At 48.1% G+C, this 14529-nt stretch overlaps 1 protein-coding gene across 1 annotated transcript in view; it reads left to right on the forward strand.

Moving 5' to 3' along the window:
* Positions 1-1004: 1004 nt before the first annotated feature.
* NEXMIF (neurite extension and migration factor) overlaps positions 1005-14529 on the forward strand; it is a gene marked incomplete at its 3' end in the record, with an annotated part of 154889 nt that continues 141364 nt past the window's right edge. The window contains exon 1 of the mRNA XM_071757912.1: positions 1005-1156. The remainder of the gene's footprint in view (positions 1157-14529) is intronic.

The raw sequence follows: 14529 nt of genomic DNA on the forward strand, positions 1-14529 counted from the left end.
TGCAAACCCTGACCTGATTTCCCCTCTTCACTTCTGGCATCTATCGCGCTTGAGGGAATTGAAGGGGATGGACAGACTTCACTCGGGACCCGGCTTCACTTCTTTACTCCGCAGGGGGGGCAGGGAGAGGGGATGGATGGGGAAGGTTCCCCTCCTGCCATCTCCATCCCAAACCCCCCGCCCTACGGCCTGGCCTTCCCCCACAGCCCGGCTGCACCCCGCGGGATGCCGTGTCCCGCCCCCCATCCCCTCCTTTCCCGGGATTTGGGGGGGGGGGATGTGAGGGAACGCTGCCCTTCCCGGGGTTGTTCTCCCCCTTTGGGCCGGCCCCTGGGTCCCCGCACCTGTCCCGGGCCCTGGCGGCAGGTGAGGCCGCACGGTGTATCCCTGTGTCCCCGTGTCCCCGTGTCCCTGTGTCCCCGTGTCCCTGTGTCCCCTTCCCGCTCTCCTTTCCCCCTCACCTCACCGCTCCGGGCCCGCGGTCACGCGCCCTTTATGCCCGCTGGCCGCGCGCGCTCTCGCCCCGGGGCTGTGAGGGGAGCGAGGGGATGGATGAGGGGGGAAGGAGGAGGAGGAGGAGGAACAGGAACGGCCACCGGTCCCGAGGCTGAGGGGAAACAATGGCAGCAGCGGCGGCGGCTCCCGGTACCTCCTGAATGGGCACGGGCAACCGGGGCGGCGGCGAGGAAGGAGCGGCGGAGGGGGGCGAGGCGGGAGCCGCCCCTCCCTCAGCGGGGAGCGCGGGCGGGAAGGAGGGAGGGAAGGGGAGGGGGGGGGGGGGGGAATAGAGAGGCAGGCCCGGCCGTGAGGCGGCGGGGCTGAGGGCCGGGAGCTGTGGCTCCGCGCCCCGGGCGGGGGGGAGCCCGGCTGTGAGGGCCGGGAGCGCTGGCTCCGCCGCGGGCCCTGCGGCGGCGGCGGCGGCGGCGGCGGCGGGGGAGGGGCGGGGGAGGGGGAGGGGCGGGCGGGAGGGGTGGGGGGGGGTGGTCGGGGAAGGGAGGGAGGGAGGGGGGGGGCGGGCGCGTCCACCTGCGCGCGCCGGGGCCCCGGGCGCATGGAGCAGCGCTGAGCGCCGCCGCCGACAGCGCCTGGCGGGCGGGGGGGACCCGCCGGCCCCCGCCGCCTCCTCCGCCTCTTCCTTCACGGTCCCGGCGCTGAGGTGAGTCCCGACGCCGTCGCCGCGCTTCTCCTTCACCCACCCCCCCCCCTCCTCCCGCTACCTCCCTCCTTCCCTCATTCCCCTTCCTCATCCTCCACGCACACCGCGGGAGCCGCAGGGGAGGCGGCGTGAGGCGAGCGGGGGGGGGAAGGAGGAGGAGGAGGAGGAGGCGGCCGGGGCGCGGAGGGAGGGAGGGAATGTGTGTGTGGTGTGTGTGTCTGTGTGAGAGGGGGAGATGCTGATGGCAATGCCGGCCTGCGCGGCGCGGAGGCCTGCGGGGAAGTTGCGCGGCGGCGGCGGCCTGCGCGGGGTGGCCGCGGTGTGTGTGGTGTGAGGGGAGGACGTGAGGGAGGGGAGGGGAGGGGGGGGGTGGCTGCGGGGGGTCTGTGCGTGTTTGTCTGTGTGAGGCGGGGTGGCCTGCGCGGGGCAAGTTGTCGCCGTGTCACCCCCCTCACCCCACCCCGCCCCGGGCAGGTGCCACGGTGGGTGGGGGGCGCCGCCCCGCAGGGCCCCCCCGGCCCCCGCCGCTGCCTCCTCCGCCTCCCTTCACGCCCCCGAGGGGTTTATTTACAGCGAGGTGTGGGGGGGGGGCTGCACTTACTTCAGCCTTGCCTAGAACAACAACAAAAAAAAATAATAAAGGAGGAGGGGGATGGGATTTTATTAAAAAAAAAAAAAAATACCCCGGCCCTGGAAGTAACTGTCATTCCGCGTATTAAAATTAGAAAACTGGCTAATGAAATAAAACCGGCTCATTGTCTGAAACTCTATCCCAGCGAAAAATGCGGCTGTGAATATAATTAACCATCTGTCTAGCGAGCGGTGGAGAATTGGGTTCGTGCGGTTTTTATTCCGGTCTCTTTAATTTCCCCGAACCGCTTGCGCGTCCGTGCGGCGGTGTCGGCGGCTGTGAGGTGTTGTGCTCACCGGGTGTACGATGTGACCTGTGTGTGTGCGGGGAGCGGGCTGAAACCGGCGGCTACACAAAAAAAAAAACCAACCCAAAAAAAGAAAAAACAAAAAAGAGGGGTGGGGGGGAAGAATAATGAAATCCTCGGCTCCCAAATGAACTGTGCCGCTGGCGAGCGATGCGGTTTTGTGATGTATTAACCCGAGCGAGGTGTGATGGGACCGGCGATGAAAGGCGAGGTGATGGGGTTTCTCTCGGCGATGCTCTCCCCTCGGAAGAAGCGCAGGATGGGTGCGTATTTGGGGAATTTGTGGATGGGTGTCGTGGGTGGATGCGTGGGGCTGGAGAGGAGCGGTTGCGCCTGTGCGAGCCGGGGCCTTGAATGAGCCTCTTTGCGTGAAAACAAAACGGCTCCCTGGTTCTTCCAGCCTGCGGTTTTGCTCGTCCCTTCTGCCCCTCCATCCAGCTCCTCACCAAAACCTTCCGTGCAGCCATCACCATCCTGGCATTGCGAGGTGCGTTCTGGGTGTCGGGGGTACCTGCCGGTATCGGTACTTGCCGGTATCGGTACTTGCTGGTATCGGTGCCTGCTGGTATCGGTGGAGCGGTGTGGTAATGCGGTAACCACAGCCAAGAGTCTGTGTTCCACAGCAGAGTGGAATCCTGTGTGTGCCCCTGTGCACGCTGGGGCTCGGTGGTGATTTTATTTTTATTTCATTTTGGTTTTAGTTGGGGTAGGGGAGGAATAGAGGGAGTAAAAAAAAAAATTAAAAAAATAACGGCAGCGCTCGGGGAGGTGGAATGCAATTTAAAGTCACTTGGGCTAATACCCCATGCAAGGCTACATTTGTTAAGGTATGTGAGCTGTGCATAAGGCAGCAGTCTTTAGTGAATCACTTCTTAAAAACAAATACTTGACAAAAGAACCAGACCTGCTAAATGGATAACAATTATGTAAGCCCATAGTAGGTTTTGATGCATGTCAAGTCTGTTAAATAAATCAACCTGTTCAGTGAATAAATCTGCTATGCACCAATGCTTTATTATTATTTTTTTTTTAGTTATTTTTTTAGGGGAATAAACCTGGCTTGTGTATAAGATGTTTCTACTGAGCATGTGAATCTTATGGCCAAGCCCTGTAGCTGCCAGTGACACAAGACAAATCCGCGGGGAGGGTGAGGTGCAGGAGCATGAGGAGGGGGGGGGGCAATGCCAAGTAATAAGATGGATATTAAAAATACACAAAGATGTGCATAAGGATTCTGAGTGATAAAATTCTCACTGATCCATGTCTTGATGGAGTATTTGCTTTGCAGTGGCAATGGCCCATACAAAGCTACATTGATTTAGCTTTCCCTGTTCATGATGGCAGTTCTGGTGAATAATTATTTTCCCAAAAGCCCTAACTAAGGGAAGAAAGAGAGTCCCTGCTTGGCCTACACAGTAGTACAGTATCTTTGGAAGCGTGTATCCGGCTGCAAATAAAGAGAGCCAGTTCAAGTGTTACTACACTCAGCAGAAAGAAAAGGGAGGCAGAGAAGGGGAGCCAGCCTCCCCATGCACCTCATGCCCCCTCCTCTCTCAGCACCTCACCCCGTGCTTTGCTTTGGGATGCAGGGAGGTATTTTTGGGGGGTTCGTTGGTTATTTTTGTTGTTTTTTCTGGTGGTTTTCATGTTGAGTTCTGAATGATGTGGAGGAGCCTCTTTTGGGTTGAAAAAAAAAAAAAAAAAAAAAGGGAAAAAGAAAAAAAAAAAAGATTGTGACCACTGGGGTTTTAACTTCAGTATCTGGGACAGGGAGTGTGTGTGACAGTGCCTCGATGGTGTCCCCCTCTTTTGAGATGGTGATGTCTGGTGGATGTTTTTGTGATCAGTCTCATGCGTGTCTTTCTCCTGTGTTTAAAGAGAAACAAATGGGAAGACTTGGATGTGTTTGCAGGATCAGGAAGGACAAAGGTGAGGCTTGGGGAGAAAGTGTTCCCAGACAAAGGGGTCCAGCTGGGGTTGGGATCCCAGGTGTAGGACTATTGATACAAGGTGCAGCAGCACTCCAAGGCAGAGAATAAGGTTTTTCCATTGCAGACACAATAATAACAAAGCAAAGGCCCTGATTTCCCCAAGCACAACAGCAAACCCTCACTTTTAAGTTTATATCCTGTCACGTACAAAAAGAATCCTTAGGAAAGGGTGTTTACCTTGGGTAGAATCCAGGGATGGAGAATCCATGGATACTCCAGACCTTGCCCTCCTTGCATGGGGGCTGTGCAGATGCTGCCAGAGTTGGGTTTGTGTTTGGCCCTGGGAGAAGTGAGTAGCCTGAGTGTTAAAACACAGTAAAATTGTTATTGCTTCTCAGTAATGACAGTGTTTGGTCTGTGAGGGAGTTTAAAGAAAAAAAAAAAAAAACAACATTTTGAGAATTGGAAGCAAACTAATTTTTATATAATCTACCTGTTATGTTCAAAGTCCTGTGTTGTCACCTGGGAGAGGATTGCACTTTTATTTTTATGCTAGATCTTTGTGTACTTTTAGCCCTGCTTGAGTTGGCTTTATAATCATTACCTATGTATACAGTCAGGTGCTTGACGAGCCTGATTTTGTGGAAGCTGCCAGTAGTGAGTAAATGAGCCGTGTGGCATAAGAGGGAGCAAACCATGGGTTGTTGGGTCCTTGCTCTTCCCTCCTTCCTCCGAGCTGGTTGCACACACCCCTGGTGTCACCTCTGCAGGGGGCTGGGCTGTCCCAGCGTGGGGTCCTGCCTGATTTGTGACCTGTCTGTGGGGTCTCAGCCCTCTGGTTTCCTGGGTGCTGTTACAAGGAAACACTAATTATTACCACGTGCTACTTCGTTGTGTGGGAAGCCCTGAAGTTCCAGGTGCTGGAGATGAAGAAGTGGTTTAAGCATCCAGGTGGCGGGTGTGGAGGATACTGCCTCCCCCAGGCAGTGCCCAAGTGTTGGTAACATGGTTTCTCTGCCTGTGGGCACGGGGAAAAATTGGGATTATCGATTGGGTAAGGCTGAAGCAGAGAGAAGTTTATGGGACGAGCTGTCAGCTCTGCAGATCAGTGTTGAAGCCTTATCTGTCACAAAGTCGCCTTGTGGAGAGCGAGAGGAGGTGGCTTTAGTTCAGTAGTGCTTTGGATGGTGAGGTGGTAGTGCTGGGTAGATTCTGTTTGCAGTTGAGGGGAGTAGGATGTAATCTGTGTAATGCTGCTTTTGTGTGCCTCTCTTGCAAATTGATGTCTGGGGAATGACGTGTAGCAAAGGCTCTAGACCAGCAGGTCTCTGATATTTTTGTAGCGATGTCTTTTTATTCAAAGCAGGTGTCATGGAGATCTTTCATCCCCGGATTTCTTTCATCCCTGGCGTTTGTTAGCTTGTGTTAAAACTTTAAATCTCAAGAATTTCTTGTGTACAGAAGGTGTTCTCGTATGGGTTTCTCCTGGGCTGAGCTGGATGGTTCTGCAGACTCCACACAGCGTTAGGGATGAGCTGGATCTGTGTCTGCATCACTGTGGCAGCTCTGCCAAGAACAGAGATGTCACCCACTGCCCTCTGGTCACAGCAGGTCCGTGCTGGCTGCATTGCAGGACATGGCCTGGGAATGGGCTGCAGTGGAGGCTCTTGTCCCTGGGCTCAGTTTTCTTCTGACTCTTCAGTGTTCAGAAGGTGATTTATGCTCAGCAATGTGCAGTCTTGTTTGGTAAACCCTTTTTTGCTATGAAATGCCTGATTTGCTTAATTTACCCAAGCTCTTGTCTCGATAGTCTCCCATGATAGGAAATTTTGCTGGCTGATCGTTTCCTTCCACTGATCCTGTATTCCTTGTGTTGTTTTGTGTCTGTTGTATCTTCAGGATGTGGGTGGAGGTTTCTGGTGGATGATCTTGTCTCGATCCACTGCTGTTGCCCTTTGGGAGGGTAGGACCATAGAGTGCTGGACCAAAAGGGCTGGCGTTGCTTCTGCTTGGATTAATTTACCAAATTAATTTTAACCCCTTTCTGAATTGTTGTAATTACTCTGTTCATCGTCTCTGCAAATAGCTGGTGCTGTCCCTGGGTGTGACACCAAGAGTGTCTGTCCTAAGAGTCCAGGAGAGCTTGAGGTCAGTCATAAAGATGTCACTTTGCATGGCATTAGTTTTCAGTGTGCCAGTGAAAGGCCCAGGCCTGGCAGAGGTTGTACCCTTGGCCTAGGCACTGCTTTGGGTATTTTTACCAATTTATCAGCTTTCTCACCTTAGTTATGCTGAGCCTCTGTTATGCAGATGGCTCCTCTTGCAAGTGGTTCATGCTGTGAAGGTCATCCTTACTGCTTTGTGGTGTTCTGAAGCTCTTTCAGGCTTCTCCCCTTTGAGAGGGAAATGTTAGGGTTTCTAAAACAGAACAATTGAGGTAATTTCTGCTTCCCCTCTCCCCTGGGGATTAGGAGTTGCTCCTTTACTTAAACCCCCGAGCACTGTCACAGTGTTTCTCCTGGCACGCTGAAACGGGTGGGAAGGTGGCTGGTGCTATGAGACTGTTGGCATTTTTGAGGGTGTTCACTCTTCCAGATGGAGGTTCCCAGGAGGATGAGCTCTTCTGAGTCTTTCAGGACTTGGTTCAGGCTTTTAGGACGTGGTGTGCTGGGCTGTAGGATACTGCTTGGTGTGGAGAAACTGCCTGGTTGTTTCATTGCCTGCCTGAGACCTGGGCTCTTTCCCAGTCCTGTTCTAGGTGAGGTCCCTGCCATGCTCAGGAGTTACCTGTACAGCTGCATACTTAGGAAAAAATCAGGTTTTTGATTGTGACTTACAGTGCAGACGAGCCAAATGTGGAAAAGGAAGGCTTTGTGGATGGATTCTGTTTCCTTTACAATGTCCCAATGAATGACTTGAGTCTTTGATGGAGAAGAGAAGCTGAAGCCTTATGAAGGGCCTGTTTATTGGCATTAATTATTTTTTATTAGTTACAGCATCTGTAGTCCGTTGGCAGTAGAAAAGCCCAAAGTAAGAATATTAAATCTTCAGAAGTTTTTCAAAGCTTGCATTTTTCATAAGAAGCTTGTGAAGCTTCAAATCTAAAGCTTCCAAAGCCTTTTTTTTTTTTTTTTTTTTATTCTTCAGAAGTGCCACTGAAGCTTTTTTTTTTTTTAAATTTTTAGTATTTTAGCTGAAACTATAAGTTTCATCCATTAAAAAAAAAAAAAAAAGTCCTTTCCATTGCATTGGCCCCAATTTTCAGCTCCGTAGCTGGGTCAGGGAGATCATCTGCAAACATCAACTGTGCTCCATAGACCAGGTGTGTACCCTTTGCTACTAATTTACTTCATTTTTCCTCCTCTGATACAAGGGTTTTACTCTGTGGCTGGTAGCACATGCCCACATGAAAGGTGCATTTGTTTGCAACCAGCCAGTTAGGACAATACTTGACCTTCACAGTTGTTGAATAACTTCAGAGAAATACTTAACTGCTTCATGGAAACAAGGCTTGTGGGTGGGAGTTTAACAAGCATGAAGTGAATCTGGTGTCTCTTTGCCCAGCTTGCAGCATTTCTTCCCTGGAGCCTGCAAGGTCACGTTTTAATACTCTGAATGTGAATTTTAAGGTTCATGGCAGTATTTTCATGGCAGTGCAGATGGATGCTTGGTCTTAGTTCCTTTCGCTTCAGGGAATGGAGCAATTAGTACTCTGGGTCCTCTCTGAACCTCCAGGGTGAAAATGAAAATTGCCTTTTTTTCAGGGTGGTCGCTGCTCTCATTTGTGTGAGGAAAACCATTGGGCACTGGGATAATTTTAGCTACAAAATGGTGTGAGGTGGCGTTTTTTGAAAAACCTTTTGCTTGCCTTAACGTGCCCAGGTCTGCCTGGTGAATAGCTGGGCCTTTTAGGTGGGGAAGGACGAGTAGAATTTTCAGGAAGATTAGAAGGCAAAGTCTGCTGCTGACCACAGTTTTTCAGCTCATATTAAAGCAAACAAGCAGACCCCTCTCTTCTTGACACCTCTGCCTCTGCAGGGAGCAACAGGCAATAATTTCCCATGGTTTGTTTATGTCTGTATCTAAGGAAATCCACTACCTCAAAATCACCTTTCCATGTGGTGGCTTGTCTTTAGATTCTTTTATGTGTGTGTGTGATATATTAATTTTGAAGTGTGCCAGGCAGATGCAGCACAGGTAATGTGTGATACTGGAATTGAGGACCATTACCAGCCTACGGTGCCTGTGAGTTTATCTGAAGCAGAGGAGCCACGTGGCATTAACTCAGCCAGGCATGGCAAATGTGGAGAAACCCATCAGCTGGAACCTCCTGCAGAAAAAAAATAATTTGTCCTAACCCATAAGGTTATGTCCTAACCCATAATAAGTCTTACTTAGTTGTCTTACTTGTCTGGTTAACTTACCAGTTGATGGAGAGTTTGTAGTGGATTAAAACCAGTTTTGTTTATTATGCCTGTTTCTTTAATTTGCACTAATTCCTTGCCTGCTTCTTCCTGGGTTTGAACTGTGCCTGTCCTCATCTCAGCTGTTCAAATGCCAGCCTTTCAGAATGGGAAGGGGAGGCAGGGCAACCCACCACCTTTCTAAGATGTCTCTGGTTTGAAAGGGTGAATTTTTTGACCAGGTCAGTCACTCACTCTCAATTCATTGCTGTGCAAGACAACACCAAGTTAGGTTTGGGAGTTTACCTTCAGGTTGTTGTTTATATCTGGATACAGTCCCCCTTCTTCTGTAGGTTTTTTTTTTTAAGACCTGGTGCTTAATGAACTACAGGAAATATTGCTGATTTTATCCTTCTGAAGCATTTTTTTTTATTTTTGGAGGAGAGATGGGTGCTGGTTGTGATGCAGAGTCAGTTTGAGACTGATGCCTTGGCTGTTACAGGGTGTGTGGAATTACCATTTTGGGTTGGTGTGTTGAGCAAACCTATCCCAGTCCCTCTCTCAATTTTTTTTCTTCTTCTCCCACGTTTATGATGTTTGCCTCTGCCAGCCTGCATGCTGGATCCCCTCTCTGTAAACACTAGGATGAGTTTAAGCTTTCCTAAAGGTTTTAAGACTTCCTAAAGGTTAGTTCGGGATTAATTCAGAAGCTTCTTGGATTAATTTTTCAGCTGCTGCAGGGTGGTGTTCTGCAGGGGGAGTTCTGCAGCACAAGTGGCTTCAGGCTATGAGCACAAACCCCTGCTCAGGCTTCACCTTGGGGTGGTCAACTCTGGTTGCCAAGAGTAGGGGTGGAGGAGGGTGGCCCCCAGGAAGGGATGTGTGGTGATGCTGGGGTTACATCAGGTGATGTTTCCATGTCAGAAATGGGGAAAAGAGGAAAATGCTGCTTTAATTGTGCTTTGAAGCTGTTTGCCCAAGGTGGTACTGCATTGCAATCAATAGGTTTGTGAAGGGTGGAGTCCAAACATCCTATCAGAAACACTTAATGATTGTGTGGTGCCTGAAACTTGCATGTGAAAGCATAGGGGTAATTTTCCCCATTACAACCTGTAACAAACATAAAATACATAAAATCTGCAGCTGACAGTCCCATCTGCAAGTTCTCACCCTGTGTTCTGGCCTTGAAACAAAAGGAGGTTTAAGGATACACAGTGTTGTATTTTGTTACTCAGGCCTGGGTGTTTGCTGAAGGGGCCGTGTTAAATCACACCTAAACTTGGAGATGTCAGGAAACAAAGGGTCAAGGTGAAAACTTGAGGTGTAGCTCACTGCTTAGTCAGTGTTTTTGTCATTTTGTTTAAACCTTTAGTCATCCCTTCCATGTGTTTGTGAGTAAAGCAACACCCCGCGGTGGTAGCTCCTAAAGTTTATCTTGGTGGCTGTTTGAATACTCTTCCCTGAGCCTTGGAGATTGCTGAAATACCAAAAGGGCAGCAGAGGGGTTGGAATGGGTGTTTCCAAACCTGATGGTGCTTGTGCAGGGTGCTCTTCTTCATCCTCTGCTACCAAATGCTTTCACACACTGCTCTGTCTCTCCTTGAACACCTTCTGTGCACTGCACGGTGATGGAAGGCAAAAGAATTTGTTTCATGTTATTTATTCACATCTGGAAAGGATGGTTGTGCAAAGACCAAAGAAAAATGGTTTTACTCTGACAAATGCCAAGGGTTTTTGTTTTGTTTTTAAAGCCCAAGCAAACCCTTTGGGATCCTTGGCTGGGTATAGAGTAGCATGAAATACACCATTTCTTTCATTCTGCTCCCTAAAAATCTAATTCTTTATGCATTTAAAGTGGGAGTTGAGGCAAAAAAACAGAGTTTAGCTCTGTTGACCTATATTTTTGAAAAGAGAAGGCTTGCTAACTGTTGCAAGAAAATATATAGTGCCATTTTGGTTTAATCTGATGAAGTGTATACAAGGACTAAAAACACTTTGGAGAGTCTTCATCTTCTTACTGCATGTTTAAACCCTTTCCAGCCAGATTCACTCCATTTCTGCTGCTCATTGCATGTCTGTTCAGGCTTCCCATGAAACAGCAACGAGGTGGGGAGCCAGAACAGGGGGTTTAGAGGGAAGCAAGGGAGAGAGGTAGCACTGACAACCTCCCTGACCTCAGGGCTTAAAGGTGAGCTTTTTTCCCTACCTGTTTTTTTGTTTTGTTTTGTTTTACGTTCAGCCTGCTCTTTATAAAGTGCAGTTTAATGGTTATCACGCTGCTTATTGCATAACTGTGGCACAGATGTTGTTTTTTGTAATGTTGCCTGACATATTTGAAAGGGAAAGGGAGGAAGGGAATTTATACTCATTGGAGATGAATATGTGGAGCCCATTAGTCTTAAAAAAGTGTGAAGAGCTTGTTAGAAATGCTGAAGCTGGCACATCTCTGAAAGGCTGATCTGTGGAGTGGAGCTCTTCAGATAAAGAATGAATTTATTGTATCTCCTGGAGTTTGTTGGTATGAGTTACCAGATAGCCTAAAACCAGAACTTGGGGGAACACTTGCATGCTTCATGTTTGGGCACCTGCTTAAGTATTTTTTTGGATTTGAGACCTAATCTGCATGTGTTTAATAAGGTGCTGTCCAGAGTTGTGCTGCATAATTGGCAATGGTACTTTGAGTTAAGGGACCTGAAGATGAAATCCATCACTCCATGGGTATTCCTGCTGAATGTCTAAGTCTTTTATGTTAACTGCAGCCAAAGACAGAACCTTTAAAGTTGCTTTCTTTTGGAGGTTTGGCTGAGGAAATACAGTTAGAAAGACTCTGGGTTTTTGGTGGAAGGAAAAATATGTCCTGCAGAGAGAGCTACCATTTCCTGGTGGCACAGGCATGAGGACATAAAGTCATCTCCTTTTGGCATTTCTAACAACAATAGGAGTTTTTAAATAGCAGAAATGCAAATGAGGTGAAAATGGTAAATGCTGTATTTATAAACTAGGCTATTCTATGATATTTTTATTTATCATAACAAATTGTGTGGTGTTTCAGATCAGCACAGGGTGCCTCGACTTGAGTTTTGTGAATGCTGGATAAAGCTGCACAACCCCCCTCTCCCTGCTCTGTGGATGGAGAAATTAATGCCCTGCTAGAAATGCAATTGTGAAATGAACCCTGGAATCTTGACTTCCCAATCCTCATTTGTGCATATAAAGGGGTAGTAGGATAATTGCTGCTGATAAATTGACAGGGGGGGAAAGAGGAGGGAAAAGGGGGAAATGACACCTACTGCCATGGACCATCTTGAACTCTTGGACTGAAGTTAATTCAAATTATTCATTTAAAAGCACTTGCAAAAAGAGCAGGTGAGCAGTTATAAAAACAAACAGAAGGAAATCTGAGCCTGTTTTTTACTTGTTTCTGCCTAGGGCAAAATATTTTGGTTTTATTTTTTTTGTTCTCCCGTTTGCCCTCCACCCTGCTGGGTTACCTGCTGAAGAAGTAACGTATTAGGCAAAATAAACCCTAAATTATAGTTGGAGAAGCAGGAGCTGCTGGGTGAGTGTGATTACACCCAGGCTCAGGTGTAAATTTTTGGCAGTCCTCATGCTTGGACTTCTCTGCAGCAAGAAGCAGGAGGCTGGAACTCGGTGCCTCGGCTCCCCCAGCCTTTTGTCCTTAGAGTTGTGTTGGTCCTGGGCACTGCTGTGCCCATCCTGGATGGGGGAGAGGGCATCTCCCTTCCTGCCTTTTTCCATCAGGCTTCTTCCATGGCTGGGAGGTGGACAAAGCTCCTCCAGCATCTGGAAATATTCTCCCTTTCCAGGGACACCCGTGCAACGTTTAGTGTGTGGCACCCTGAAAACTTCATCTCCTGGCTGAAAAAGAAAGGGGTGAGAAATATTAGTCTGAAATAGGAGGTTCATGCTGATGCAAGCTGTGTTTACTTTTGAAAATTCAGTTTATTAAATTCAAGGCTGCAGAACTCCAGGGATCAGTGATGCTGTCTGAACATCACCTTACGCACCGCACAAGCAATTTTTCAAAATTACTTTTTTAATTAAAAGTTGTATCGGTTTAATGTGAGTTAAAGGAAAGTTCACCTGCTTAGTGTCGTCTGAAACATGCTGCAGATTTGCAAAAAACCTTTTTTCTGCCTTTTTATTCAAAGTAGTGAATGTGTGTGCTGCTGAAGAGAGGGGAATCTCTTTCTGGGCTTCCCGGCTGAGGGACTGCAGGGTAAAAATATTTATTGATTATCAGTGGAGCTCTGCTTCTGTTACCTTTGGAAAGAGCTGCACAGAAGCTGAATTGGAATATGAACATAAGGAAAACAAGGAGGACTTTGAGGTACAGCAGAGAAAAGTCAATACAGAGCTTATTTAAATGTCAGCTGCCTGGAGGAGCTCTGCTCAAAAGCTGTAAGGAGAGATTAGGGCTAAGACATAATGCATGAGTGTGAGGAAGGGAGGAAAGATTGCTGAGCAAGTCAGGTGCTGTGGGGAATGCTTGTGAAAGGAATATATTAAGGAGGAGGAAGGAAGAAGAAACTGCTGACTGAAAATTACCTCTGACAATTAGTTTTGAGCAATTAGTTTGAGAAGCACGTGGCTTGTGGCCATGGGAAGGCTGCTGATGGTAGTTGGTGGGAGATCTGATCATTGCCTTATTCATCAGCACAGTTGACAGGGAAAAAGTGACATTCATTACAAACCTGCTTACTACACCTACATGGTGTATGTGTCTTCTGAACGTGTGTGCAGAGCAGAGTCTCTCTGTAAGCAGAGGACTTCTGGAATTTGGATCACAACGACTGAATAAAGCCAATAGGTCAGAGATGCAATTGTGTGGCATTTGCCAACATAAGTGGATTTACATCTGAGGAGAGCTTGAGCCAAAAAAAATCACAGTTCTGAAGAGGAATAGGCTTATTCTGAATGTCACGGCCATTTTTATTTTGGAAAATTAGCCACTAATTATGTGTTGTAATAAGAAATAGTTGTTTTACAGCTGTGCCAGCATTGCTTCTTTGGCTCAGCAAAACTTCCTGGTCTTAATCCACTCAGGAAAAAACTGCCTGTCAGAACAAGTGCTTGCCCAGGACAGGGGGGACCATGAACACTGGAACAAAAGGAGTGCTGGTTTGGATGCAGGGGGTGTTTCTTTGCCTTTGCTATCTAGAGTAAACATGTAGCAACATGCATGCTGGTATTTGTATTCTCATCAGTCCTACGGTATGGTCTTGTTGTGCCACACTGCCTGCAAACACACATCTTTTCACAAACATCACAACCCTTGCACATGCTCCTCTCCTGCAGAGAGGCTGAGAGAACAAACAACATATGATGAGCATTATTTGCATTGTTTAATGCTCTTCTGAGCAGAAGGACTCATTTACAGTAGAAAATACTCTGTGGTCTGAAGGGAAGATGACCAAGCAGCCTGAGCTGGCCAGCAAGTGTTTAACCAGGAGAGGGGATCTGAACCTATGCAGCAATGGGCTTAAGTTACTGTCTCCCTCTCTGGTATTAGATTTTAGTTTCCAAAATGCATTATGACCATAGAAAATTGACAGGGGTAGTGGGTTTACATGTGAAATGTAAAGGAGGTGTCAGTGAGTGGTCTGAGAACATGAACCAACAAACTGAGTTCCAGAGCCCCAGCACCAAGCTTGACTTCTCTCTTGGCCACACAACAGGGCTGTCATTTCTCTGTCCTGCTGACCCCACTTCTTTAATGGGGTTATTCATATGGATGTGTTTGCTTCCCAGGAGTGTTGTGAAAATTAGTTAAGGTTTGAAGGCTGTGTTGAAGAAGTTTCAGTGCTGATCATTATTACAGCTACTGCTGTAAAACCAGTTTTCTATTTCTTTCAGCAAAAGTATTTCCTCTTCTGCTGGAGTTTACTCCTCACAGCCTTTTTGTGTTGCTTGGTAGTGGCCTCTCTAGGCTCTTTCAGCATACATAGGGTTTTTGTAAAAATGTTCTATTTTACCTTGGATTTGAGATTCAGGTTTTCAGTATGGATGGTGTCACACTAAATGAACAGGAGGCAAAAAGCTTTGTGCTGATGAGGCTTCCTGGTTGCTGCTTTCCCAGC

This window comes from Heliangelus exortis, chromosome 14, assembly GCF_036169615.1.
Source record: "Heliangelus exortis chromosome 14, bHelExo1.hap1, whole genome shotgun sequence".
Taxonomy (NCBI): domain Eukaryota; kingdom Metazoa; phylum Chordata; class Aves; order Apodiformes; family Trochilidae; genus Heliangelus; species Heliangelus exortis.